Source organism: Lontra canadensis, unplaced genomic scaffold (genome assembly GCF_010015895.1).
Source record: "Lontra canadensis isolate GAN:19392208 unplaced genomic scaffold, GSC_riverotter_1.0 scaffold1, whole genome shotgun sequence".
Classification (NCBI taxonomy): Eukaryota; Metazoa; Chordata; class Mammalia; order Carnivora; family Mustelidae; genus Lontra; species Lontra canadensis.
In genome coordinates, this window is record NW_022630995.1 from 46,800,888 (window position 1) to 46,828,018 (window position 27,131).

General features: G+C 42.4%; 1 protein-coding gene across 1 annotated transcript in view; it reads right to left on the reverse strand.

Annotated features, from left to right (window-relative positions):
• RBPJ (recombination signal binding protein for immunoglobulin kappa J region) overlaps positions 1–16,720 on the reverse strand; it is a 213,822-nt gene extending 197,102 nt beyond the window's left edge. The window contains exon 1 of the mRNA XM_032853771.1: positions 16,700–16,720. The gene's annotated coding sequence lies outside the window, so the exon portion shown is untranslated. The remainder of the gene's footprint in view (positions 1–16,699) is intronic.
• Between the last annotated feature and the right edge of the window lie 10,411 nt (positions 16,721–27,131).

The following is a 27,131-nucleotide window of genomic DNA, read 5'->3' on the forward strand; positions in this document are numbered from 1 at the left end:
TTTGTCTAATAATTGGGTTACATGATAGAATATTTTTCATCAGGGGCACCCTGGGTGGCTCAGTGGGTTAAGCCTCTGCCTTTGGCTCAGGTCATGATCTCAAGGTCCTGGGATCAAGCCCCACATCAGGCTCTCTGCTCAGCAGGGAGCCAGCTTCCCCTCCTCCCCTCTTTCTCTGCCTGCCTCTCTGCCTACTTGTGATCTCTCTCTCTGTCATATAAATAAATAAAATCTTAAAAAAAAAGAATATTTTTCATCAGTGGAATGAGTCAAATCTGAGTAAAATTCTCACAAAATTTTATTTAAAGCATCCAACAAGATAAAGGCATTAAAGTAGTTCTAGTCCAAAAATGTATGGAAATAAATATTTTTCAATTCTTACCGAAACTAATTTAACAAAGTGCCTCTAAAAGAGAGGATAGCAAGTAAAATAATAGTAATTTACAAGTCTTGGCCCTATGGGTTTTATTTCACAGAATGAGACACTAATGATTGGATAATAAATCCTTTCTCAAATTAGATGGTTTTCAATTATTTACTTTTGGTAAAATTGGAGAAAGACATAAGCAAAGTTATAGATGCTTAAGAGTTATTTTTGTGTTTGGCGCATACAGTTAGGAAGAGGTCCAAAGAACTGAATGTAGGGAATAGCAATGATTGTAATCTTTTAATTAGATTATTTAAATTTCTCTAATAGTAAGTGATAGTCATTCTTGAATATATGAACTCATTGGGGGGAATATCTCCACCCATATCATTAAAGTTCATTAAAATTACTTTTGAGATTATAACTATATATCAAAAGTTAAAATATACTGATACTGTTTTGATCAATTGTATGCTACTACTAACTTACGATACTTAAATCTCAAAGAACCTCTCTCTCTTTCTTTCTCCTTTCCTCCCTCCCTCTCTCCTTCTTTCTTTCTTCCTTCCTTCCTTCCTTTCTCTCTCTTTCCTTTCCTTTTTTTCCTTTCCTTTCCATTCCATTTTTATATTTACAGTGGCCAGAGGAAAAACTATTCACATATGTGTTGCAAAGAAGGATGATGAACAGAAGAATAACTTATAAAAATTTTTATTAGGGTAGAATTCTGAGAAGGAAGACAAACAGAAGAGCAGCTTAAGGAGATAAAAGAAAAACGTAGAATTTCTCAGTGTGAAAGAAAACTTGTTTGTGTATATTTTTATCTTTTTAATTTCTATTTTCCCTTTGTGTATTTTTTTAAATGGGTGATAATGGATGGCAAATTGCTAGGACATCGGTGGGGTAATACTTCCATAGGATTTGTTTAAAATAGTGATTCAACTGTCTCCTTTTCAAATGTCAATTTTAATAATGTATAATGTATCTTCTGTAATCATTTAATCTTAAATGATAAATTAAAGTTTAGGTAAATTGAGTATGTGTGCAGAGGTACAGTTTTCAAATTCATTTTTTTAAAAGATTTTATTTATTTATTTGTCAGAGAGACAGAGAGTGAGCATAAGCTGGAGGAGAGGCCGGCAGAGGGAGAAGCAGACTCCACAGTGAGCAGAGATCCCAATGTGGGACTCGATCATGACCTGAGCCAAAGGCAGATGCTTAACTGCCTGAGCCACCCAGGCATCCTTCAAAATTCATTTCTAGGGAGGAAAACTTTGAAGTCGGCTGACTTCATTTCTGAGAATGATTGTTCTCTGGCCTGGGAAAGCAAGCGGCCAGCTCTGGACTTGTGCATTTCCCTCCTCACTTTTTGGTTCATGGTTGAAGGGCTGCCCTGACCTCTGTGTGTCCTACTTAGGCTCACTCTGCAGGAAAGAGAACATCAGATCCCGGGGCACAGTCAGCCAACAGCCACAGAGTGCCCTTCAGGTCACCCTGCTTGATTTGATTAAACATGACTTTTTCTCAAAGTGTGTGTTTCGAATCCGCAGACAGCCCTCACTATGTACCAAGTGCAGTTCTAACTGCTTTATACATATTAACTCATTTAAACTTCATGAAAACCCTGTGAGGTAGGTACTGCTATTTCCTCCCTTTTGTAGATGAGGAAACCAAAGCATAGAGAGGTAGAAATGGCACATGGTCAATAAATGATGGAACCAGGATTTCTTAGGTATTGTTCTCCTTCAAAAACAACAACAACAACAACAACAACAACAACAACAACAACAACAAACCCAAAAGAGCAGAAAGAAATGATTCTATGCTTCATACCCAAGTGGGCTACCACTAGAGACTCCTTTCTACCCAGAAGGCCTAGGAGATCTATCTGCTCCTATTTCTATACCTAACACTAGACTGGATTATAAGGAGACTGGAGTTGCCTGTGAAGATCCAAAGAATCCAGTTTTGAGATGCAACAGAATTGAATTTCAGCGGCCTGTTTATTGACACTGGCTTCCAGAGCGGTGAATCATCATAAAGATGTCTTATTCAGACAGGAAGGGGGGGTAATTAGTATTACAGGTCACTAGTAAAAGCAGCAAACCACCCCAAGAAATTATTTTTCCTGGCTTCCTCCATACGACCTCATAACTCCAGTTTCAGGAGTTTGGAGCGGGCAAATGCGCTTATGGTTTCCTTTGCAGAATGAGGAAAACAGATTAGCCTGACAGCGCAGTGGAGGCGGGGGGACCATTTCCCTGCCATCTCCCACTGCTGCCTGCCAAGTGACTTCCATCGTGCCTGCCGTTTGACACAGGCAGAGGGTGTCAAGAAAGGTTGCAAGGACTTTTGAGAGTGAAAAATACCTAGGGATGTTTGCCACTTTGCAAAAGGAAAACAGTTTTAAAAATACAACTTTCTTCTGGAAAAAAAAAAAAAGTCCTGAATTTATAGTAGATTGACATCTCTTACCGTGATTTCTGGCAAGGTAAAAATCCTTTGGGCAACTCTGGAATATTTTAATGTTCTTAATATTGTACAGGGCACCTCAGGGCCGTGGGCCAACCCCACTGCCACCTGTTTTGAGAATCGAAGCATCATGGGTCGAGTCCTGGGAAGAACGCTGCTGGGTCCAGCTAGTTCCTACTCCACCATTAGCCAGCCTTAAATTTGTCAGAAAAATTTCTGACCACATTCTTCCCCCACCCTCTGAAGATGAAATTACCTTCTAGTTGTCTGAGTTGCTGGAAGCGTCCGGAGGTAGTACTGAAATGAAAAAAAGCTTTGGTTTACAAAGGGCTGTGCCAACACCGGCTTGTGTTAGTGGTATTAGAGAGACATATCTGCCTGTGATGAGGTGGATGGTTGTTTTTTTTTTTTTTTTAAGATTTAGTTATTTATTTTAGAGAGCAATGAAGGGAGGCAGGCAGAGGGAGAGAGAGAATCTCAAACAGAGTCCCCACTGAACGTGGAGCCCCATGCCAGTCTTGAACTCATGACCCTGAGATTGTGCCCTGAGCTGAAACCAAGAGTTGGATGCTTAACTGACTGAGCCACCCAGGAGCCCCAAGGTAGACCATTATTAATATGACCTCGTCCCCTGACTCCCCCCGCCCCCTGTCCTGTAGAAAGGAATTAAGTAATAAAAAGTTGGGAGCTTGGGAGAGGGGAGGGGTGAGGATCATCTTTGTGGTCTAGGGGCATGGAGGGAAGAGAGGAAGTAGCTGCAGTGAGTATGGGAGGTTAGGCTTGTACGTGTTGCTGGAGGGTTATGATTTGGGCCATCTTTAAGTTTGTTTTGAAAGATGCAAATCAGAGATTAAAATATTATTTTTAAAGATTTTTATTTATTCATTTGACAAGTAGGCAGAGAGGCAGGCAGAGAGAGAGAGAGGAGGAAGCAGGCTCCCCACTGAGCAGAGAGCCCGATGTGGGGCTCGATCTCAGGACCCTGGGATCATGACCTGAGCCGAAGGCAGAGGCTTTAACCCACTGAGCCACCCAGGCGCCCCAGAGATTAAAATATTTTTTAAAAATCTCCTATGGCTATTTGCACTGAGCTTCTTTGCATATGACCTGGTGTGCCAATACCAGTCTGGCCATGTGAACTTCAAGAGCTCCAGGAGAATCAGAAGAGAAATCTTAGAAGTAATTCATAACACATTTTTCCAGAGCTAAGTTTTGAGGGTCCCAGCACAGAGATGGTTACTGTTCATGCTGGGCTGTTTGGTACTGAAGAAAATGAGGAGGAGGGAAAGAGATGAGAGCATTTCTCTGATCTGTGTTCTTTGCCAAATTCATGGGAAGTCCTAACCTTTGGTACCTCAGAATGTGCCTGTATTTGGAGACAGCGCCTTGAAAGAGGAAATCAAGTTAAATGAAGCCATTAGGGTGGGCTTTAATTCAATCTGATTGTGTCCTTAGGAGAAGAGGAAGGTGGGACGCCAGAGGAAAGGTCATGGGAGGGCACCCTGAGAAGGAGACCATCTTCCAGCAAAGGAGAGAGGCTTCAGAAAAAAACAAGCTTGCTGACATGTTGATCTTGGGCTTTCAGCCTCCACAACAGTGAGAAAGTAAGTTTCTGTTGTGCAAGCCCCCCAGTCTGTGGTATTTTGTTATGGTGGCCCCAGCCAATTAATAACACCGTGGCACCAATCTCATTCTGGTACTGGAAAATCAATCGCACCCACTGACTATAAATACAGTGTAATTCCTAAGCTCCCCTGCATTTAGTACTTCCGACTCTTGTGACTATCTCCAGCCCACTTACCTCAATTCATCAGAACTTTTTGCTATGTCCCCTGGTGTCATCTCGACTCCTTTGGCAATATTGTTTCCTTCCTAGCTGGACAGGGGGAACTCTTACTGGGTGTTCAAGGCCCATGTCAAGGACCACCATCTCCTTGACCTTCCTCATTCACTTTGCTTTTAGTACAATACTCCCTGACTTGTCTATGGGGTATATTTGAGACCCCCAGTGAAAGCCTGAAACTACAGATAGTACCAAACCCTATATATACCATACTTCTCCTATGGCAATGTTTCATTTATAAATTAGGCACAGTGAGAAATGAAGAACAACAACCAGTAATAAAATGGAGCAATTATACAATATACTGCGATAAAAGTTATGTGAATGTGGTTTTTCTCTCTCTCAAAATACCTGATAGTAAGTGTACTCACTCTTCTTCTCGGGATGATGGGAGGGGATGCCTACATGATGAGCTGAAGTGAGGTGACAGCTCTAGGCACCAGGACAGAGCAAAAGGCTATTACTGACTTTCTGATGCCTTGTTGGAAGGAATATCATCTGTCTCCCAACCACAGTTGACTGTAGGTAACTGAAAACTCAGAAATCGAAACCTTGGAAAGGGGGGAACTAATCTCCTACTTAAGGTTAGGAGAACACATAACCTCTGGATGCAAATGACCTGTGTTGTGAATTCTAGCTCTGCTGCTTATGAGCTGTGTGACCTTGGGCAAGTTACTTAACCACTCTGAGCCTCATCCTCTTCCTTGTGCACAGGAATAACAGTAGCCCCATTGCACAGTTGAGAAGAGTAAATAAAGTAATGCCTGTAAAGCTCACTGAAAATGTCAAATGTGCACCATTTATTCTCTTATTTCTCAGACTTTATTATTCTTAACATTTTTCAATAATTCTTATTCTCATTTAATTTTTTCTTGTTTCTTAAAGCTTTTATAATATCTTATTTGTTTCATAATAAAACAGCACTTGGGTGTTTTTATAAAAACTTAGTTTTGTTGAAAATTCTGATTATGGAAGGAACAAATACTCATTACAAAAATGTCATTAAAGACAGAAAAACAATAGGGAAAAAATCATTTATAGTCCTGTTAACTGTATAGTACTGTTAACATTTTGATGTATCACCTTCCATCTTTTTCCTATGTTTTAAATGCATGATTTGGAACAAAGTCATATTAAACATATTGTTTATGTAAAGTGCTTTTTTCCCTAAGGGTAGATATTTCTGCATATTAACAAATATAGTCCGCAGCAGAGGTCCACACTGGTGACTTGTTCTGATCCAGCTCATGGGTATGTTTTGATTAGTTTGCATAGTGTCAAAAAATTTTTTTCAACAGCTTAAAAAGAAATCGGGATATTTTACAGAAAAATCACATTCTCCTGCTTTGGAAAATCTGAAGCTATAGCCACACTGGACCTGCATTCCAGAAAGCAAGTTACTTGCTAGAAGTGAGTACTGCTTTTGCCTTGCTTTCCTGGCCCATGTGGATCCCTAGTCTCCACCACCGTTTGCAATGGGCACGTGGCATTTTCTGACTATTTGTGAACAAATCTAGTCTCCTCAGCGAGAATCAGCAATTTGAGGGCAGGGTCTGTTGTGCTTTATCTTTTATCCTTGGGTCCTCCACACACCCCACTTATAAAGCTCGTAATAATCAGGATACCTAAACGTTCTAATGGAGACAATCATTTGTGACATTTCGCCTATTCTTATTACTCTCGGAGTGCATGGAGGATTCTGAAACCCACCAGAGCCCTGGACTGCTCCTGTCCCTCAAAAGTTCCCACAGCTGGACCCAGAGTGGGGGTCCCTCCACACTGGTCACTTTGAGGAATCCGAAGCTTTTCTTCCTGGGGTGTCTTAAAAAGCTTTCCAGTAATCGGTTTGCTTCCCACTAAAATACAGCCAGACGTCAAGCGGAAGATGACAGTTCTTGAATAACACCATTAAGCCTTTCAAAAGATCTGACATTGGGAGGGGCTAAAGAAACAGAAGTCTGTCCGCATCTACCAGTGAGTGGTTGCACTTGCTTTTTTGTCTCTCCCTTGTCTCCTAAGCCCTGCGACACGGGGTGTCCTCTGTGAGAGTTCCCGGTGGGTGTTGGTGCTCAAATTAGAAGACGGATTTCAGGGACAGCTGGAACACACCACCCTGAAGGTTGCCCATGAGCCCCAACCACAAGATGTGAGCAGGCCCCTTTAATCCAACCCCAGAGCTTTGGCTTCTAAAACACGAGCCTCCAAAGTTTGGACTTATATAACTTACTTGTTTATTTTTAAGCCAGCCCCATCCAAGTTGAGAACACTTAAGACTCCCTTTTGGAAAAAATTTGGAACCCAACATTATCATTAACTGAATCAGCAAGCGATGGTTCTGTCAAAATACCAAGCAGCACAGTTCTGAGGACTTTCATTGTCATGTTCCCAGCAGCATTACACGGTGCGGTGGTTTCTCTGAAAACAGGTCCTGGGATTTTCTCTCTCTCTCTGTCTCTACCTCTCTGTTTCTGTCTCTGTCTCTCTCTTACAAAGCATGGCCTGAGTCTATGAGGGATGGAGCTTCCAGCCATGAAGAAGCCGAAAGTCTGACAAGGGACTAGGTAGCCCTTGCTCGACCACAGGGCTCGACCACAGGGCTTCTTGAACTAGTTCAGTTGGCAGGGCCTCTGGAAGACACGGGGCTCCTTGCAGAGCATGGAAAAAACAGAAAACACGATAAGACACATATCTTTGGGTCAGATATCAGAAGCCACTGTATTACACTTGAGACATAAGGGAACAGGTGCCAAGGGTCTGATAAAAAAATGTATGTGAGGAAGATGTTCACTGCTATGCTATTTCTATTGGGGTGAAAACCTTGGAGACACTCTAAATCTTTAGCAGCAGGAGAATAAGTAAATAAATTACACCATTTTCAATGGATCTGTGAATGGATCATCAAAGTCCTGAAGATTCCTTGGATAGTCTTGAAGAGTGTGAGGGAAGTTATTATTTGTTTCATTAGAAAAAGTGGAATATGAAGTCATAGATGAAGCATGAGGCCAATTATGTTTATTATATGGACAGAGATCCTTGGGAAATTCACAGCAATTTTAGTACAGATTCTCCCTCAACACGAGGGGATGACGGGTAGTTTTTGTTTCTTTATACTTTTCAGCACTTTCAAATTTTCCCCACAATGAGGATTTACTGCTTTCATCATCAGATATTTAAATGATTATAAGGTAGCCAACTTTCCTGGCGCTGACACATTTGGGTGCACATTTTCTTTCCATGCCATTTTCCTTCGCTCTTACCAGCTACCTCATCTTTGAGTGGCTTCTCCAGTGAGGGTCTGGAGGAAAAGGCTGGGACTTAAGATGAGGAGAGTAAGATAACCCTATGTACAGAGCCACAGCAATTTCCCTTGGGACCTGGAAGTTTGTGGTCATCTGTGAGCAGTATGTGCTCCAAAAAGAGTTCTGTATACAGATTCAGAAAGTGTCATAGGTTTAAGAAGGAAACCAGGTTTAAGAAGGAAATCAGGTTTAAGAAGGAAACCAGGTTTAAGAAGGAAACCAGGCAGAAGGTTTCTACTGACTGATCTTATGTTCAGGTGAGAAAGAGTTCTAGCAGAATGCCCCTTCCCTCTCTTTATCCTCACGGCCTCTGCTCCCCTAAAACACCACCACCTGAAAGGCACATCGATATTTTCAAGTTCTGGTGAGGTGGCCTGGTTCAAGCAAGGTGACTAAACTATACACACTGAGCTTTGAAGGTTGTCCAGCTGAAAGAGGACTGGTTTAGCCCTTGGTCAGCCAATTCCTTCAGCCCTGTGGGTTTCCTCCATGTGTTAAATGGATGTAACATGACTCGAAGCTTCTTTTGGAGCTGCGTCCCATGACTTCATCTACCACTGCCTATTCACATGGGGTGAAATGCTCCCTGCGGGAGCTGAAGGGTCATGTTGAAGGAGCACTGGGGCTGGGAGAGGGGAGCACATCTCTTCTTAAGAGTATGTATAGGGAAGGAGCAGAGTCTTTTAGCTACCAAACGTGACAGTAATTCCAGCCACCCATAGTTTATCGAACAATTTTCTACATTTTGGAGTAGACACCCAAGACTCTCCCCATGCTCCTTAGAGAAAGCCTCACCTTCCTCTGTCAGCATCCCACTTAGTCCTCTTATTGAAGGATCGGATGGATCCCTGTGTGGTATTGTGGAAATAGCACTGGTCCTGAAATCAGTGGCTGTCTGGGTTGAAAATGTCATCTCTGCTCTGTTGCCCACAGGCGCTGTGGTTTCTGGCAGGTCGCTCAATCCCTCCAAGCCTCATTTGCCCATCTTTAAAATAGGAATAATAAGGCCAGCCTCATGAGGTTGTTCTTGAGTAGGTTTGCTGGATTTAGCAAATGCAAATATAGATGTCCAGTTCCACTGGAATGTTGGATTAACAACAAATAATGTTTCATCTAAGTATTTATTATGAGTACTTTGGACATACTCCTAAAAAATCCGTTGTTGTTTCTCTGACATTCCAGTGGAACTGGGTGTCCTGTGTGGTACCTGAGAATCTTATTCTTGAGACTGAAATAAAGGGATTTATCTGAAAGCTGCTGCCCCAGTTCGTGAGTACTCTTTGCTCTGTACCTGCTCTCCCAGGGTGGGACCCATGAGGGGATTCATTACTTCCCTCTTTCCTAGTGGGGGCGGGGAGGGCGGAATAAGACGCTTGACCAGGCTGGTGGAGGGTGGGGGAGGATGTTCAGTTAGTGGAGGCCATCTCCACAGGAGGTGCAAAAGACGAGAAGACATATAGGCTGGTATAAGGAGACAGCTCGACTTAACAAACAGCTTTAAAGACCCTAGGGTCCTTCGGTCTTGTGTGTCTTTAACACACTCCACTCTGTACAAGCCTGTTAGTGGAGGGGACACGTGGGTCCAGGAGAAGCCTTGGGGATATTGACCCCAGGGAAACCCCGTCCAGGGATGACCATTCTATAGGTTTCAAAGGCCAACTGTTGTGATAGAGGGACTTTTCTGGGGGGTGATTTTTACAAAGAAGAGGGTAGAAAGGACTTGGTGCCCCAGAGTCCTTACTGCAACATGGGGGAAACCCAGCAAATGAGTCTACGCCAGCCTGTCCTCATCTATTCCGTTTTCCCCCCATTACCTCCCCTAAACTCGAATCCCCTAGAGCTTGAGCTCCCCCAGCTTGTGGGGTAGACACAGCAGGTGGCAGGGCCCGTCTCTGGCCTTTGTGTGCTGCTCGAGGGCCCCCAGAACCTCAGGGTATAATTTTCCTTTTCTGATCATCTGAATTCCAGGCGAAAAGCTCAGCTGTCGTAGGCTTCAGGGAATTTTTCCACCGGGATTGAAATCGGGGCCAAGAAAGCGTGGGCATGCAGAAGGCATTCTTTTCTGCTATTCAGAAGCACTCTCCCTTTAGTTAAGGCATTAGAAAATGGTGCCTTTCCCCTGAGTCCTAGATGAAAGTTTTGAATTTCATTACAGTGAGAAAACACAGAAAGGGAGACCATCACTTGCTACAGTTCCTAATCTGTGACATTTTTCCCCCATATCCTTTTAAAATAAAAATCTAGAGAATATTTTAATATGTTCTTTCATATACACATTTGATATTAAGAAAACTAAAATGAATTCGAGCCATGCCCAGTGGGTTGGGGGTGGAGAAGAAGAAAAGAAAAGAAGAAGAAGAATTTAAAGTGAAACATCTATCTGCTGTCCTAGCTTCAATTAAAGTCTGCTGGTCAGCTTGGTCCTTTTATTCTGAAAGACAATATGTAACATCTGGCTATTATCTCCTAAATAGTTTTCTTTTAGCTTTATTAAAAATTTCTAAAATTTTTTATTCCTCCTAGGAAATGATATCTATAAAATTTGTGTTTGATGGGTTATACATATCCCCCACAAACATGTGAAGATAAATATATGCTATTAAAATGTAAATATATTAGGGGTGCCTGGGTGGTACAGTTAAATGTTGGACTCTTGGTTTCATTCCAGGACGTGATCTCAGGGTGGTGAGATCGAGCCCCGTGTTGGGCTCTGCGCTCAGCATGGAGTCAACTTGAAGATTCTCTCTCTCTCTCTGCCCCTCCCCACCTCTCTCAAATAAATAAATATATCTTTAAAGAACACTGTGAACATGCTTGTCTGTGTATCCCTTAAAACTGTCTTCCAGAAACATAGCTCCACTTGGTGAAGTTATTTGAAGCCAGCTAATATCTATCACCCAGTTAGAAGTAGCCAGATTTGGGTGAGATGTTTACTCCATCTTGGGCACTGGGCTTTGCATGCATTAGCTCGTTTATCTTCTCTATGAAGAAGATATGGGTCCCTTTAACAGATTAAAAAAACTGAGACTGAGAGAAGCATATATCATATGACTAGTAAGTGAAAGTCGGATTCAAACCAGAGCAGTCCAAGTTCTGGGTCCATGTAATCATCTCTGTCTCTCACCTCTTCAGAAAAAAAAAAAAAAAAAAAAGAAAAATCAAAAAACCCCACATAGATATTGATACTACCGCTTGCCAGGAAAATAAGCAGGCAACAGTTCTGTTGAAGAATGAGTTCATTCAGTTCTAAATGGTAAGCATGTCCTTCCAGTAACTTCTGATGCATTACATGCAGTTCCCAACTTGCAGAGGGGTTGGATTCCAAAAGTTGATTTAAAAGAAGTTTACTTGTCCCCCTCCTCTGTGCTCCAGACACTTTGTACACACCTCTCCTGTTACACTTCAGCACGTTGTCTCTTAGCTGCTTATATATCTCTCCCGGACGGGGCTCCTGCTCGAGGGAACACACTGTGCCTTATATCTCCTTTGGTATTTCCAGCACCCAGCACGATGCCCAACCCAGGAAGAAGCGAAGTGTACACACATTGTATTAAATTACAAGTCATTTATTTGGAACTCAGCACACATTTCCCAAAAGAAATGCATGACAAATGGGAGTGGAAGCGTTATGTTTCCAACCAGCCCACAAAAGTTTATTTAAACTTTCTTGTAGTCTACCCAGAGTACTAATAAGAAATTTGCAACCGTGGGTGGGACAAGAGGTGGTAGGTGGGGAAAAAGATAGAAATCTTCCTCCCCCTCTCTTGAGTCAGATTGAGATGAAATTTCACATGGGTCAGAATTCATCTTTGACTCCTCCTAAACTGTCCTTTTTTTATACCTCTCCCATTTGTGGGTGTCACTGCCTCGAGGCTTCCTACTTAATACCCAACTGTGGTCTCTTGATCAGGTCTTCCTGCTCTTTCCACAAATAACCTACTTGCCCCCACTCACTGGTCAAAATTCCTATTTCCTGAGTTCAGCTGAGCTGAATTGATTTTCGGCAGAAAACATTGTGCTTGAGTAAATTCTTGTTAATGTGTCAATGACTGCCCAACGCTAGGCATATGACTGTTTACAGCACAGTAGTTAAGATAGATTATAGGATTTGGAGATAGACCTAGATTTGAATCTTTCTTCTACCCCTGCGTTCTATGGTCTAGCTAGGGCAATTTAACTTCTCTAAGCCTCAGTTTTTCTCTTCTGTAAAATGGGAATAATCATGGTTATACAGGGAGCCAACACTTGTATGACATTTATCAGTGTTAAAGCACATATTGGGCACAGTTATAAGAACTTCTTCATTGATTCACTTTGTCTTCACAAACACCCCATGAGGTAGGTGCACTTATTATTAACCATTGAAGAGGGGAGTGGATTTTTGAAAGAGATTTCTAATGGTAAATTATTATTTATTCCTGTCTTCCTTCTTCCAATAAGGCTTGGAGGCAAAATCCTACATCGATAGTCTTCTGGATGGAAGAGGATAGTAATTCCCGGGAGGAGATTATTCAAGGCAAAGAGAATGGGGGCTGTTGCCAGATCACCCGTGACTGAAAATTCACCCAGAGAGTCCATTCCCTTATGTGATTCCTGTTTCCACAACTTCTTCTCTTCTTCTGCCTCTGAATGTGCCGAGTCTGCAAGTGGTCCAAGTTTTTTTTTTTTTTTTTTGTATCCCCTTTCTTTCTTTTTTAATTTTTTCACACAGCCCATGGCAGCTGCAAGGTGGTGGGGGCCAGGCGGATGGCAGCAGCTGCTTGTATGTATGGGACCTCTGTAGTCTTTCTTTGTGAGTCAGGGGCCGTCTGTATATATCACAAGCCACCACCTGGCGAGACATTTCGTTCCATCTAGGTTGTTTAAATGTTTCCTGGATGATATCATAAATGCAAAAGGAGGGGAGGAACTTCAAGATGGTGAGTTCTAGCCCCTCACTGCTCTCCAGCCATGCACGGAAACATTCGAGGGAGATTTTGTCCCATAGCTTAGCAGACGGCCTTGCATTTGTGGTCCAGTTCTTACCGTTTACCAGATGTAGAGATTTTAAAGCCATGGGGGGATGCATTTGCCCTTAAGGATTGGGGTAAGCAGGGGGTAAGCTCATCCCTGGAGATCCTCCCTGTGGGTGTCCTTGTGATTAAGTAACTTCACTACCCTGGGTCAAACCCGGTGGGTGGGTGGTACCATCTCTGGTGCCTCCTGAGCTGAGGACTCTCTGCTTCCTTGAAAAACTCAAGACACAAGACTGTTCATCCTTTCTGATACCAACCTAGGGAGGGATGGTCCATCATGACCCTTGTTTCCTTATCCTTAAAACTGAACAATTTCCCCTATTCTAACTAAACATTTCTTGTAATTTGAGGGGTTTTTGTTGTCGCTATTACTAGGACATCTAAAAACATGGATAGACTTCTACCCTATGTTCTTACTACAGTGATAAGATTGTTATATCTATAGCAACACATCTGTTTTAACCTACATGATTAGTTCTATTTTTTTTAAAGATTTTATTTATTTATTTGAAAGACAGAGATCACAAGTAGGCAGAGAGGCAGAGGAAGAGGAAAGGAAGCAGGCTCCCTCCTGAGCAGAGAGTCCAATGCTGGGATCAATCCCAGGACCCTGGGACCATGACCTGAGCCAAAGGCAGAGGCTTTAACCCACTGAGCCACCCAGGTGCCCCGATTAGTTCTATTTTTATACACCATTTATATTTAAGAGCTACTTCACATACACCATTTTGTTTGAACCTTGCACTAGAAATAGGAAGGGAAATTATACTCATTTCTATATAAGAAGAGAGATTCAGGATGAATAAACCTAAATACCTTTAATAATATCTCATCTTATGGTTACTAAGAGGAAGAATCAGGACACAAAACTTGGATTCTGTTGACTCCAAGTCTAGTGTTCAGGCCATGAGAACACATGCAAATTAGACCCAGCACCACCACCCAACATACCAACTCACCCCGCTTGAGTTTCTGCAGTGTTGCGTATACTTTACTAGGTGCTTTGCATGCAACATCTCGAATCTTTGCAGCAACCATGCAAGGGAAGTATTATCATATTCAGTTTAGAGATGGAAAACCATAAAAACGAAGTTCAGAGAATTTAAGTATTAAGTAGTTGCCTGATGGCTAATGTGTGTTGAAAGCAAAATTCAAACCCAAGCTCATTCTTTTGACAGTGCTGCCTTTCACTTAAATATGCATTACCTGAAATGAGACCCAATATAGTTTAATTTTTGGACGTTTTAGGCCATGTGAATAATTGTCTCCTGAAAGTACAGTTAAGAGAAGGTCCTAGTGGGCTGAATCCCATTCAGCCCATTCAAACCTCACTTAGTTATATGTCATATAATTTTTAAAATTTTCCTGCCATGCATCATTCTATTAGTTGGACTGTCTTTTCTAGATTTTATTTCCCATTTTTTCAAAAATATTTATTATTGCCTTTTTTTCCCTAGGCCCTTCTTAAAATGTCTCTTCTTCAATTTTAAGAGATTGGTATCTAACATGAGCACAATCTTTTTGGAACTCATATGATGGCCTGTAGAAGCACAGGATTCTAGCTTACCTCCTCTTTCCCAAATTCCAGATTCTACGTCCCAGGACCATTTTACATTTCTTTGTACATTTTACACTTTCATGCTAATTTTACCTAGCTAAACTCTGTGTATTTTTTTAAAAGATTTTATTTATATATTTGACAGAGAAAGAGAGATCACAAGTAGGCAGAGAGGCAGGCAGAGAGAGAGAGAGAGGGAGAAGCAGACTCTCTGCTGAGCAGAGAGCCCGATGTGGGGCTCGATCCCAGGACCCCAAGATCATGACTTGAGCCAAAGGCAGAGGCTTAACCCACTGAGCAACCAAGGTGCCCCACCTCTGTGTATTTTTATATCTGTGTGATTCATTGTCTGTTCTTCAGCATTCTATCTTCATCTATAAAACCAGAATAATGGGGCACCTGGGTGGCCCAGTCGGGTAAGTGGCTGCCTTTGGCTCAGGTCATGATCCCAGAGTCCTGGGATTGAGTCCTACATCAGGCTCCTTGCCCAGCAGGAAGCCTGCTTCTCCATCTCTCTCTGCCCCTGCTCATGTGCACCTCCTCTCTCTCTCTCTCTCCCTGTCAAATAAATAAATAAATAAAATCTTAAAAAAAAAAAACACAGAATAATGATTCTTGTCCTGTTTGCATCTCATTGTTCTGGTGATACTCAATCGAACCATGTATAGCGAAAGCACTTGGAAAAGTATAAAGTATGATGAACAGAGATGAATATAGTATATTTTGCCTTTGAAAAACCTATGTCATGTAAATGGAGCTAAATAATCAAGATTGGGCAGTGAGGTGGAGCTTGAGATGTTCTGGATTTACTTATTAGTTATGATATATATACACAAAATATATAAAAATAACTTGTTACTGAATCATTTTTAAAGAGAGAGTTTATGTTCATATTTTAAAGTAATGTGATCCAACATGGATGAGGGTTGCTTAAATACATTTGTGCCCTCCCCCCCACCGAAGATTCTGTGCTTACCCCCCACCCCCATATACCTGCCTGGTTTCTTTGCCTACACACTTCTGGCTATTGTCCTACAAAACCCATACCTTTGGGTGTTGTTAAGGACTCTCTGTTAACCTTCTCTTTAGACATTCCCACATTTTCCAGTATAAAAACACATTTTAAAAGTGTTAACTCTTTTTGTGCAGGTCCATGATCGGAATGAACTTCTGGTGTCTGCTGACCCAGAAAATACTCAGTGAGAAAAGGACATTCCAAATACAGTAAAACTTTTAAGTGGATTTGTATTTAATTGATCACAACTGCATCCAAATGAAATACACAGACGCATCTGAGACATTATGCCATGTTTACATACACTCAAGTACATATTTGTCAAATGAATGCATGAATATGCATGAGTAAGAAGAGAATAAAAATTTGCAGACACTGCTTGTGATATATGTGGATTTGTAACCCTAGTCATAACTCCATTCCCCAGCTCCTGCCCTGGGGGCCAGAACTCAAGAGTTTCAAAACCACTTGTATGGTTTCCCTAATACCCAGCATAGAGTAGGCATACAAGAATTGTGTCCTGAATGTCCATAGGGATGAATGGATGAATTACTTGTCTCCCAATTAGATTACAATTTGAGAAGAGTAGCTATGTCATAGACCGTTTCCAGCTGAGCCCAACATTGTGCTGAAAGTACCCTGCTTTCAATAAACAACTAACTTGATTAGCATCCCCCACTGACATTACTGGAAGGGGTTGTTAGAAAGGAAGGAACTAAAATTTAAAATATCTAGAGGGAACATACATGTTTTTGATTTCAGGACTTCTGCAAAGGTAAGTAGAGAAAGTGTGGAGTCATGAAAACACAAGGTGATGGGAAAGAGCTCAAGGAAGGAGCAGTGCTGTTAGCCCTAAGGGAAGGAGAGTGTCTGGTTAGTGGGATAGAAACCTCACCCTTTGAAGCATGCCTCAGTCTTCTGCTGAGTAATCTAAGGCCTCAACAGAGAGAGGGCAATGTTACCAGAACACAGTTGGGAAGAGTGAGACGGCAGAGGGGATGGTTAGCTCATTATACCTTGAAGTGGAAGTGGCAAAGAGCAGTTGACTTACTCATAAATCATCAGCGAGAGCATCTTCAATATTTTTATGGGCAACGTGACAGAGAGATTCTATTGGAGGAATCACTCACCTCAGCAACTCTGGGCAGAGCAGTCCAATCATCTTGAAGAGAAACTCTTAACATGGGTTCGTCTTGGAGGCTCCTATGTCATGAAGCACTATGGAAAGAGATGGCCACTTGCACTCCGAGTCTGGTGGCCACTTCACCTTCCAGCAAAGGAAGTGAAAGTGTCAAAATGAAGAGGAAGAAAGCCAACAACATTCTCTCTAGTGGGGAAAAGTGCAGACACAGGCTTTTTTTTTGGGGGGGGGGGGGGGGTGGAGAGTTCAAAAGTGCTTTGATTATAGATGTTATCTATAAAGACAAACAAGAAATAATCTTTCTTATTTATTGTTTTTCCTTAGCCGCTCCTGAGATCAGAGGCCTGATTTTTATAGAAGAACAGCCTGGAAAACAAATTACCAAAGGAAGAAAAGGAGAGGAATGATGATCCAACTGCTTTAGGTTAATTTGATTTTTTTCATGTTTCATGGCTGCCTTGATGTTCTTGACCTTGGTTATTTCTGCTGAATGGAAATCGTCGGGTCAACTGGACTCCTCCAAGTCTAGACAGGGCTTTTTAATCATAGTTTGGTCCAGATTCCCAGTTTTGTAGCTGTAAAAGTATGGTGATGTTATCCACCATATCACAGGTCCCTCCGACCCATAATTTCACACTCCCCAGGGTTCAACAGTCTCCAGATTAACCTCTTGAACAGAGGTTCAACCCAGGTGCAAACACACTTGTGACCTTCTTAGTCTTCCCATCCGTCTTTCTTCATCAAGAGGTGTGTCAGCCTGATGGAACATTTAGGCTGTAGTGAGGGGTCTGGATGGGATCTGCTGGCTTTGGAGGTTGGATTTGTCTCTAATGCAGTCTGGCTGGACACCTGAGATGGGCAGCAGACAGTGTGGTGTCTGATAAAGAATGCATGCTCTAGCTTGACTGCCTCAGATGTCCTAGTATGTGACATTGTCACATAGTTAACCCTTTGTCTCAGTTTTTTCATCTGTAAAACAAGGATAATGGTACTTCTTTCCTATGACTATTGTGCAGATTAATATATGTGAAATGCCTAGAACCATGCCGGATAGATGATAGACACTTGGGAAAGGCTATTAATATTATTATATATATATTATGATTTCTTCTTCATCTGTAGAAAAACAGCCATGCCACAGGACTGTAAACTGAAGTGACATTGAATATATGATTAATTAAAGAAAAGGGATGAATGAATTAACTGTGTGCTCTTAGGTAAGACACCCCACTTTCCTGGCTCTTTCTAGCTCCTTTTAAGTAATATCATGCAGTTCATGGACTAATTAGCCTTGCCATAAGGCAACAAAGTGTCCGGGTTCATCCCAGGCTTTGTGGTTTTAGCCTAGAAGTTCCCATGTCCTGGAAAACCCCTGGTACATGTAGAGGGGGATAGTGGTTGCCCTGGGTCTCTGTTTCCCTTCTTATGTTCCAGGGTACACTAAAGATCAATCTCTTGGGTTTTAAGGTACCCTGTCCTATGTCCTTCACCCCACTATATCATCTGGTGTCAGCTGGGATGGCTCATTTCTATTCTGTGGGATCTATTACCCTCCAGCTGATGAACCCACATTTAATCACACAGGGATCATACAGTGATCATATAGTAGTGGCAGTCTTCCATAGGAGAGAGTGGATGGACATGGTACAAGGCCTTGTGAGGCTCAGAATGGGCACAATGTTACTCCTGCCTCATTCTGTTGGTCAAAGCAAGCCACAAGCCCTAACCAGATTCAAAACCTCGAGAAATAGGTCCTGCCTCTTGATAATGTGAACATAGATACAAGGAAAGTAATAACTACAGACACTTTTGCCAACCATAATCATCCAGAGCTTTATTTGGTACTCCAGTTGGTACAACATGATGGCAGATCAGGACAAGGGTGAGAGTAGAAGACTTCTCTCTTTTCAACAGACTCTGGCACGCTGTGAGAGAGACAGGTGGCTCTGTTTAAACTGCCTCAGTTCTGGGAACAAAGGCCTGATTTGAGAGAGAAGCATGTGAGGAAGAGGCTAGGAATTGCTATCAGACTCAACTTAGATTTTGTGGAAGTTAGGTGTGGTGGTGTGTGAGTTGCCTGCACTCTCATTCCTTCTACTCTGGAAACCATCATTTTTCCAGAGGACAGCTTTTCCATCAACTCCTTCCCAGAGAGCAGAGCAGAACCTCTCTTTCCATCCCTCCCGACTATAGACTTGCAGTACAAGTGAGAACAAACTTATGTTGTTTTAAGCCTCTGGAGTTTGGAGTGGTTTGTCACTGCATCATTAACGACCCCATCCTGACGAATAAAGTAATGAAATACCAGTCCTGAGGGACATTGTGTAAAGAAGAGGTTTTTTAGTGAATAAGTTTGGGGATGATGAGAAATTGCCAATTTTCATTTGGTATTTGTTCTCTCTTTCTGCATTTTGGTGATAGAACTCTCTGAATTTTGGCCTGAGATTTGGATACCAAACTAGAGACTGTATCTCTTAGCTTCCTTTGATCTGGTTGTGTCCACTTGCCTGAATTTAGATGAGTGGGAATTAAGTACATATGTTGTGTGTAAACTTTCACATTATCTCCTTAAAGAGGAAACATCTTGCTCTGGACTCCCTCTACTCTGTCTTCTCCTGCCTGAGAAATGGTAATCGCTGGTACCATCTTAGAATCCATGTGTTGAGGATGGAAGAGCCACTTGGCCAGCTTTGGTCCACTCATCTTTATACAGATAGATGTAAAAGAAATGAACTCCTGGGACACCTGGGTGGCTCAGTGGGTTAAGCCTCTGCCTTCAGCTCAGGTCATGATTTCAAGGTCTTAGGATGGAGCCCTGTGTCAGGCTCTCTGTTCAGCAGGGAGCCTGCTTCCCCCACCCACCCTGTCTCCCTCTCTGCCTATTTGTGATCTCTCTCTCTGTCAAATAAATAAATAAAATATTAAAAAAAGAAATTAACTTCTATATTAGGCACTGTATTTTAGAGTATTTTTGTTACGGCAGCCTAAGTTGTACCCATCGCACTATATCTTCCCATTGGAGATTCATGAGGGCACTCTAAATTTTGAGCTAAGTTTTTGAAGTGTTCTACAGTAAAGCAACTAGTTCAAATCTTATTTACTGAGGGACTCTCCCCTCCCCCATTTTGATGGAACATTTGTTGATATTCACTTATTGATATCACAGAGATGACTTTAAAATAAATTTGTTCTTTGGGAAGTGTTGGAATAAATTCATTTTGGTAACCACGGAGAACTGTGGAGTTATTTCTAATGACTGTTAATAAGTTGCATGACACCATCCACCTCCTATCCTCACTCAGCTTCTATTGCTTTCTGCTTAGAAAAGCAGTCAGGTAGTGGGAAAAGCAGGAGGTTGAACAACAAACCTGGACTTGAATTAAGACTCTGGTGACCTTGGGCATCCTCTTCACTTCTCCAGGTCTGTTTTCTTATTTATAAAATGAAAACACCATTGCCTACCTCTCACAGGGTTGTTTGGATCCTGTATAAAACTGTGCCTGGCATGTAGGTGTCCTCTTCACTATTCCTATTCCTTTCTGCCTGTCCATGAAATTTCTGTCAGGGATTCCCAAACCTTTTAACAAATAAATTCACTCTGAGGTCTCCTCTAAACATTCCCCTCCCAAGTCAAAGTCAAAGTCAAGATCAGGTCAATGAATGCTTTCCCTTATATTACCTGAATTCTGAAAGGGGCTAAATTTAAGGTGGGGTGGGAGGAGGCGAGGGAGAGCGAGATATCAAGGAGCCTTAAAAGTCACAAGGAAAAGTATTAGCTCCCCTTTGGGCTACTAAGCAGGATACTAAGGAAGAGAAGTGACTTACTTCCTTATCTTTCAAGGATCTGAATGGCCTTGGGCAAGTAGTAAAGACTCGGATCTGCTTGTGGGTTTTCCTGGTAAAGCCAAGGATGATACATTAGAACTCAAGTTAATTAGGAATAACTACTGACTTGGCAGAACTCTCTTTAGTTGCCAGGTCTGCAAATTAAGGGAAAAAGCAGTCAAATATAGAGCTAGAAGGACTGTTAATATTGGAGACTCTGCGAAGGTAAGGGTCTCTAAACTCTTTTTCTGCAGAGACCAGCATGGTGTTTAGGGCACAAGGAACATTTAAACATACTTACAGACTACCTTTTTCTCATCTGCAGGGTCAAAATTTTGAAGGGAAATTTTATTCATTAAGAATTTTGGGGTATAAACAACAGAAACCAACTCTAGCTATTTCAAGGAGAGATGGATCTTATCTGAAGGATACCAGGGAAGCTCATCAAATCTGTAGAACAACCAGGCCTTGAGAAGAGCAGAGCCAGGGTAACCCTAGAGACCTCAGCAACTGCAGCTGATGGTCCAGCCATCATGATGTAAAGAGAAAAATGGTTGGTCCAATCTCAGACAGGGTTCACCTTTGACCAAGCCAGCAGGGCTGCCAGGAGCCCACACTTGCAATGTAAGGGGTAGTGCTAGAGAATGGGAATGTACTATAAATCTAGCATGCCCCCAGAGCTTTGTGTTAAAGACTTTGTGCATCAGCTATCTTTTGTGCATAACAAACTATCCCAAAAAGATTTAACAGCAACCATTTTACTTGCTCAAGATTCTGCAGGTCAACAGTTTGGGCTAGGCTCAGCTGGGCAGTTCATCTTTTGGTTTTGCTTGAGGTCATTCTTATGGCTGCAACTTCCTCCTGGTAGTTCAGATGAGGCTAGACGGTCCAAAATGGTTTCACCTACATTTGGAAGTTGGTGTTTATTACCAACTGGGAAAACCTGCTGCTACTCCATGTGACTCCTCATCCTCCAGTAGGCTAACCTGGACTTCCTCACGTGGTACTCTCAGGGAAGGGATAGGGAGGTTAGGAACAAAGGGCATGGACAGACAGGTCTACACAAATTTTGGGGGGATAGGGGAATAAATTCCTAAGGGAACTAACATTCATCAAATCTGTATTATATGTCAGGCCTGCCCAAGGCATTTGTCAAAAAGTTCCCATTTTCAACCTCAGTAGTCCCAGTGAGGCAGGCATGCTTACTTATCTTATTTTACAGATGCAGAATGGAAGCAACTTGCCTGAGGTCCCAAATCTGATAAATGGCAAAGTTGGAATTTGAACTCAGATCTTTTTCCTTCCAAAGTCTTCCTTGTTTCTATTCCCCATGTTACTGTTGGCTCCATCCTCAGAGTAGAAGGTAGCTCTTGTTATCTTCATTTGTCCACTAACAGGAGAGAAGGAGGGAACTCTGGGTCAGTGGCTGAGCAGGAGAACTGAACTGAGAAAGGAGGTAAGCAGGAATAGAAGAGTGTCAAGGAAGCTCCAAATACTTTTACCTCTTTTGCCCATGCGTAGGCTATTCGTTGTGCCATGATTATTCATAAATTGGGGCAGTTTACCTTGTTCTCTTGACTCTGTAAGTGCATAACTACCATCTGACAGTCTGTCAGTGGTTGGCAAAGTCATTCTGTTCTTTTCAATTTCCCAAGTCCCTTGTCCTCAATAAATGAACATGGGAGCAACATGGATTAGTGATTATGAGATTTGGATATGAATTCAGAGCAATCTGAGTTCAAGTCCTGGATCTGTTCCTTATGAGCTGTGTGAGCTAAAACATTGAAATAAGAACTATATATACATGTTATAGGGTCATTGTGAGGATTGATTAAGATCATATAAGGAGGGGTGCCTGGGTGGCTTAGTTGGTTAAACACCCAACTCTTGTTTTTTGCTCAGGTCATGATCTCAGGGTCATGAGAGTGAGTCCCAGGTCAGGTGTCCTCACTGAGTGTGGAGTCTGCTTGGGATTTTCTCTCTCCCTCTCCCTCTGAATCTCCCCCTGCTCACAATCTCCCCACCTGCCAACAGATAAATAAGTAAAATTTTTAAAAAGAAAGAAAGAAAGAAAGAAAAGGTACATGGAAAACAGCATTGTTAACGCACTTAGAAAGTTTTTGTTAAATGTTGGGGAAGAACTATTCTGGCTCAACCTGGTACTAGCTGTGGTATCTCATGCAAGTTTCCCAGTTAGCAGAAGTTGTATCATGCTGCTGTAACAACAGTCTAAAAACATCAGCGGCTTACCACCCTGTGGTGAAATAGTGCTGGCTGACACTATTCAGCCACCATGGATTGGCTGAAACTGGATTTCTCCACCCCTCTCTGTGGACCCAGGGCAGCCTCTATCTGGAACACTGCTGGTCTATGTGGCAGATGGAAAACCACAAGCTGGAAGACATGTGTCATTTCTGTCTACTTTTCATTGGCCAACACAAGTCATGCAGCCACTCCTGAGTTCAACAGTACAGGGGTGGAAAAATCCTTGTGCAAGCAGCGTTACCAAAGGAAGGGAATTACAATATTTTATCAAATAGTCATATAATTTGCCAGCTATTTATCCTGATTCCTACCTCTCTGTAAAATGTCTGGCACCTAATAAACATTATTGAATAAGATTATTATCATTTCTCTCAAGTGTTCTCAGGCCCCTTCTTCTCCCAGTTTGGCTTGAAGAGGTGTCAGATCCAAAAAAGTCCAATTGTGCCTTATTTAGCTCAACATCTGGAGAGACTCAGCTGTACCACATATTTGTTCCTAAATCACTGAATTGCTCACTGAATTGGCCGCCAAGCTACCTTTTCCAGACTGGAGAAGAGGAAAAACTTACTTGCAAAGAAAAAGAGAAGGTTCCACTTGGCTAGGCTGAGGCCTCTTCTGGAAATCAGCCATAATAAACAGAGAATATTTATAACAATGAAGATACCCCAAACAGAGTTAAGTTGAAAATCAGGGGATCAGCAGGGTCGAGCAGAAGGAATAGTTTTTGCATCAGAGGTTGTCATCTGCTAGCATGTGATCTCAGACTATCTCCTTCACTTCTCCGTGGCTCAGTTTCTCAATCTGTGAAAAGGGGCAATGGTAGTGGGAATGATGACTACCTCTCCTTGAGTGGGGATGTGAGTAAAATGAAATAATATATGTGGGGAATCTTACAAACTATGAAAACCATTCCATGACGGTTTAACAAGATGGCTAAATTTAATAAAGACAGATAAACTTAATAAAAATATGAACTATATCTGATTATAGCAGTAATTTGGTAATAAATATGGAATTAGTTGTTGAGTCCCCAAAACATGAAACATATTCCCAGTTCTTAAAGATCTTCCGAGGGCTGTAAAGAAGAGAAAGTTATATTATTTAGGTGTTTGATTTGCTGGCAACCGTCCTATGCTGTAATTTAGCATTTGTCATGGCCAACTAAATTTCTTCCCTAGAAAGTTAGGTGGAATGTGCAGACACAAAGACACAGCATGGCCTCCCAGAACAAAACAAGACATACCAAGTCCTGGGGTAAGATCGAAAGATCAAAAGCCAGGTGGGTTATTTGCTTTGTTGCTTGGGTGCCATTTGGTATCATTTCCGTATTTCACTCAGTCAGCGTTGCTCAACTTCCACCCTCTCCATCATCAAAAAGTATTTTTAGTCCCTTTCATTACAGGAAATCTTTGGTGTTGCTCTCAGGGTTGGTCAGATGAGGGAACATGAGTTTTCCATTGTTAGCATGTCTGCAAATAAGAGCTAACAAATACATCTTTACATCTCGGGGAGCGTATTTACTCTCATCTGAAGCTTTAGCTCCTATTTGACCATTGGCCAAGACCAGAGCAAAGGTACGAGAAGCTCCTTCACTAGCGAGAAATTGACCAACTCTCCACCCAAGAAGGTGGCTCCCAAGGAAGTTTCTCCTCACTCTAAGACTGGGGCAGGGGCCCCTCCTGTATTCATCATTGTTCTCATTCCTACTATTTACATCACAAATATTTAATCATGCAGTACTTTCTCTATACTAGGTACTGTTTTATGGTACTATGCTCCAAGTATGTAAACTTAACGATACAGTCACAATAACCCTATGAAGTAGGTACTTCTTGGAATCCCCTTTTTTAGGAGAAATTGAAACAGAAGAAGGCTAAATTGCTTCTCAGAGGTTGTGTACCTCAGGCTGTTATACAGATTAAAAAAGTTAATGTTTGTAAAGTGCTTCTTACCTGGTACATACGAAGTGCTCCTCAAGTTTTGGTTAAATAAATATGCAGAGTCTAGGACGGTAGGATTTCAAAGGGTTTACACATTTGCAGCATAGCTGGGGGCCAGAGTCTGGTTTTTAGCCTTTCTCTTGCAGGGAGATCTTGGTCAAGATTGCTTAGCCCCATCAGAACCTGTGTCTTCATCTGTTGAATGTGTCTGATGATGGGATAGATCTTTCCCAGGTCAAAATATTGCTGGTTGTGTAACTTATGACAGACAATGAAGTTGCAGGGAATTTAGCTCAAGAATTTACCATCAACAGGGCGCCTGGGTGGCTCAGTGGGTTAAAGCCTCTGCCTTCGGCCCAGGTCATGATCCCAGGGTCCTGGGATGGAGCCCCGCATTGGGCTCTCCACTTGGCAGGGAGCCTGCTTCCCTTCTAATCTCTCTCTGCCTGACTCTCTGCCTACTTGTGATCTCTGTCGGTCAAATAAATAAATAAAATCTTAAAAAAAAAAGAATTTACCATCAACATTCAAGTTTTAGACAGAGCCTCTGGGGTGGAGGTCTGTTTGTGCCTGTTTGGGCTACTGAATTCAGAAAGGGCATGAGATGTCTCAGGCACGAGATGCCCCAGAAACTCATAGTTGGAGGAGGTGAAAACATTGAAGGCAGAGTGCAAGGGTATGGAGAGCCGAATTAGTGTGGAAGAGTTCTTAAATATTAACTGCAGTAACATTCGAGGGGCCAGGACGCATAAATTCTGTCTTTTGGGATCTTGGGGCATAGCTGACCCTAGAAGAGGCTGATGAGGTGCACAGACCTGGTGGAAAAGTGGAGAGGAAGTTGATGAGGGATAGCCAACCACTAGAGTGGCAGAAGCATGAATTCACCGGTTACCCATCTCTTGAGTATGACATTGGCTATTATAATTACCCGTGACAATAGTAACATTGAGTCTACCCAGCCCTTCTACCATCTCACTTGACCAGAGGCATAACACAGGTTAATTGACCCCCTTCCTGGCCCCATTGCATTTGACAGATGGCTGAAAGGAGGCTGAAGAGAGGTGAAGTGACTCCCCTGCCTTCTCCCAACTTTGAAGTTGGGGGTATTTAAACTTTGGATTTTGAGTTTGTCATACAGGCTTCTTCTCGGCTCTCAGCGGATTCACGTGATGTGAACTTTTCCATTTCCCTTCTGACTCTGGAAAAACTTCTCACTTCCTTCTTAAACCTGACTCTATAATTATCAGCCTTCTTGAAGCACTTCCACAGTGGGGGCTCATGGGGGAATGTGTCCCCCCATTGCTGGTGTTTCCACAGAGAGAAGGGAGCTTCTGTTCCACTCCCAGGAGAGAAATATATGATAGAAACACTCTGCCACTCTCCACTCTTCCTTTTTTCCTAATGGAAATAGAAGTGACTTTCTCTGGAGGGTGAGACTGGGGAAGGGTCCTCTCTTCTTGGGTGGAGGGGGTCAGCAGGTTTTATTGCTCTCCTCCAGAGCAGCCTGATCTCTGCTACAGGGAGCAACACTCGTTGCTTGCCTGCAGGAGCAGACCTGTGGGTCAGGGCTCTGGCCCATCTTCTGGGAGATGGTTTATCGCAAGGTCTTCATTTGGGGAAAGGGATATTCCCTCTCCCTGACTGAATAGGATATTCAGGGATATTGAGAATTTCAACAGGGTCTTAGAGTCCTCTACATTCTCCAGCCTGACTACCAGAAACAATGCTGCTTTCACTATTCTGACTGAGTTCTTTGTCTCTCTCTCCTTTCAATCTGTGCTCAGAGAAGGACCAGCTTGTGGTTAATTGTTACCATTATCGTCTGCAACACCAGAGGCGTTGGTTTCCACATTGGGTGGCATTCTTCCTTTCTTTGAGAACCATTGTATGTGTGTGCACGTGTGCTTGATGATCATCTTTCCCCTGATTTTTAATAGTAGTCCTCAAGGAACATGCAATTCAATTGAATTCCTTTGTCCTGTCCATAATAAGTTACCAGTCTATTTAGTCAGCAAACATCGATTGGATATTTGCATTCTACCTGGTTTTGTGCAAGGAGGCAGGGATACAAAGATGAAAGGACCCATTCCCTTCTCTAGAGAACCAGCTACTCTGGTGGGGAGGCAAACATGGAAATAGGCAAATCTAAAACTCTGCAACAGTTGCTGGAGTGGAAACATACTAAATGCAGCAGAAGTGTAAAATGAGGGTCGACAAGGAGGGTGGAGGCAGGAGGTCCTCATGGAAGAGGGAGATCTAAGCAGGAAGATGAAGGATGAAGGGGAGTTGGTCAGGGTATCAAGTAAAGAGAGGGTCTCCTTTCAGACAGAGTTATGGAGGCACAAGAAAGAATGGGGTAGTCAGGAGCCACAAGCAATTGCCCATGGCTGG